Source organism: Nematolebias whitei, chromosome 15 (assembly GCF_014905685.2).
Source record: "Nematolebias whitei isolate Nwh7 chromosome 15, NemWhi1, whole genome shotgun sequence".
NCBI classification, from domain to species: Eukaryota; Metazoa; Chordata; class Actinopteri; order Cyprinodontiformes; family Rivulidae; genus Nematolebias; species Nematolebias whitei.
This window is the reverse complement of record NC_056512.1, coordinates 11,552,197-11,555,296: the sequence shown is the minus strand read 5'-3', so window position 1 is coordinate 11,555,296 and position 3,100 is coordinate 11,552,197. Positions and strand designations below refer to the sequence as shown.

At 44.5% G+C, this 3,100-nt stretch overlaps 1 protein-coding gene across 1 annotated transcript in view; it reads left to right on the top strand.

The window, feature by feature from the left end:
- Positions 1-3,100, top strand: part of trpm4a (transient receptor potential cation channel, subfamily M, member 4a) — a 116,904-nt gene that overhangs the window by 89,924 nt on the left and 23,880 nt on the right. The window lies entirely within an intron of this gene.

Genomic DNA, 3,100 nt, shown 5'->3' with positions numbered 1-3,100 from the left:
TTTGACTCCCATCACCCTTTGGAGCACAAGTTAGGAGTCATCAGGACACTGTATCACAGAGCAGACAGCATCCCCACTAGCTCGGGAGCCAGGCAGAAGGAGAAATCCTACACAAAACAGGCTCTAGAGCAATGTGGATATCCTAACTGGGCCTTCCTGAAAGCAGAGAAGAAACCCAAACAGTCCCCCGGCACAAACAGAGTAATGTTGTGTATGCTGTTCAGTGTCAGGAGGGCTGTGATCAGTCTTACATCGGGGAAACAAAACAGCCACTGGCCAAAAGGATGGCCCAGCACAGAAGATCAACATCTCCAGGCCAGCGGTCACTCTTTCAAGGATGAAGATGTTCACATGCTGGACAGAGAGGAACGATGGTTTGAGAGAGGAGTAAAGGAGGCCATCTTTGTGAAAATAAATTGTCCATCATTAAACAGGGGTGGAGGCCTCCGGGTTCAACTGTCCCCCTCTTACAATGCTGTGATTGCTAGTATCACTCAACCCTCTGTGAGTAGTAAACAGCCATCAGTGTGCTAATGACCCATTGTTAGGCTGATGGTCCTTCTTGAGCATGTGATCAGCTGGTTTTGGTTGTCAGCAGCAAACTGGTTGATCCACTCTGAGAAGGTGCTATTTAAGAGACTGAGCTGAAAACAGCACCTCAGACTGTGAGGAAGTCTCTTGGATGAGAGACGAAACATTTCTAGATTATTTTGCTTTGTTTTGTTTTTTGTTTTTTTTTGAATGTCCAGAGGACCAGATTGAACTTTTTTGGATATTAAATTGGTAGGAGTTTCACTGTGCAGAAGAACAATGGTAGGTTTGTTGTTGTTGTTGTTTTTGCTTCTCTGAAGCAACACAGAGTGATGAATCCTTGGCCAGTGAAGGGAGCAGTTGTATCCACAACCAGGCACAAAGGCAGAGCCAGTGGTGGCCAATGGGGACTTTGACCACCATAGATTAATCTTTGGTCCCCCAAAGGGCCACCCCAATCATTTGAGAATACTATACTTTTAAGCAGTATAAAAACTAACCTAACACTAAACATGGGGAATTTCAAGTTATTGTGCTCGCAACAATATCCGTTTTTCTTTGTAAATCAGTCACAAAAGGAGAGTACCTGAACATGGCAATGAGTAGATTGACCAGTACAATGTTGGTGAACAGCAAGTAGATGACCAGGAGAAGGACGACAAGCCAGTTGGCATAGATGCTCACACAGGGTTCTGCTCCTGCCTCAATTTCTGTAGTATTGGTAGTGCACGCCATTTCTCTTAATTTATCAGCTAGAGGAAAAACAAATAAACAGAAGTACACATGTGACCTGATTTAAAGAGTAGCTTTCTTGTTGCATAAAACTCTACTTCACATGTACAGCAATGCTCAATGTCTAAAGTGCCTTTAGTAGTCTCTCTTGGGAAAATTTTACAAAGTACTTTGAATAAAAATGTCTGATGGACAGAAGACACATTCAATGTAAAATTCACATAAATACATTAAAAATGAGCTCACATACTACAACACCCACACATGCAACATTACCTAAATGATTTTCTGTCTCTATGTTCTACTCAGCTGAAACTTACAGGACAGGTCAGACTCAGGGAAACACAAGGAACAGGACAAGGTCAAACAAGTGTCAACACGTGTGGAGCGTCACAGGTGTGGGGAGACAGGGAGTGATAGACAGGGTGAGCAGGACAAAAACACAACAACAGGGTACCATCCCCACAGTACCTCCCCCCTAAAAACGTCCCCTGATGTCTAAAAAAACCACCACCAAAAACTTGGGTGGGAGGAGCGGGGAACCATGAGGATGGAGGGCACCAAGGAAAACACAAGGACAGACCAAAAAACTGGCAGGATGAAACCTGGGATCTACATTAAACGCACATAAGGAACATAAAAACGTCCAGACGGTCAGTCGACCGTCCATCAGGACAGAGTTCAAGGTGGGTGGACGGGAGGCCGTCCAGCACAGGACCGTAGTTTAGGGGAATGGCCTGGCAACTGTCCATGGTTGGGACAGAATTCAGATGGGCGGCCAGGCCATCTGTGCGTCCATCACATGGCAGCAGGTCCTGTGGGCAGCGGATGGTGATGGACATGCAGAGGGACCATGACCACCCAGGGCAGGGAAAAAGTTCAGGTGGGACCAGGGCAGCTGCAGTTGTTGTAAGAACCGGTGCAGCTGAAGAAGTCGTGGGAACCAAGGCTGGAGACTTGGGCGCTTCAGGTGCTGCAGCAGGGGACGTAACCATCCTAGGTGTTGCAGCTGGAGGTGTAGTCACTTAAGGTGATGCAGCTGTCAGGTCAGGAGCTGGGTCTATGGATGCTGTGCAACACTCAGGGACTGGTGTTGAACCCTCAAGTTGCGTGGAACCCTCGGGACGAGGCATGGAACCCTCAAAATGAGGGATGAGATTTTTTTTTTTTTTTAACATGAGGGCATGAGTAACTCCAGGGATGACCCTGAGCTGAACATCTGTTAACTTGGCTTCCAGAAAACCTCCCTGATTTTTACCAAACCTTGCTGACAGAATAATAATTTCTATTCTCAGGACTATTAAGTACATCACAAAATCACCTACAATAAAAAAAGAAACAAACAAAACAACAACAACAACAAAAAAACAGTAGTCCCTCGCTATTTCAAGGTTTATTTTTTGTGAACTCGCCCTATTGTGGTTTTTCAAAATAAGATTGGACATGACACAATTGGTTGAATGATGAATGAGCCACACGAGCAGCATGACATTTTTATTTAAAATGAATTATTTAAAATTATTTAGCACCTGCTGCACCTTTGTGCAGCCCACGCTGCAGAAGAAACGTCCTCCTGCAGCTTCTCCTCCCTGCTCCTTCTCTGTTCTACTGCAGAGAAGTGAATGTGGCTGAGAGGAGGCAAAGAGCTCCAGAGAGGGAAAATGATTCTCTCCAGGCAGAAAGAATCATGACATTCTGTGCTCTTTTAGAGCTTTTAGAGTTTAGAAACATTGTTTAGAACATTGCAAGAATGTGGGAAGGGTTTAAAATGCCTATATATATATATGTAAATATATAAATACTAAAATAAACTACTACTTGTACTACTATTCCTACT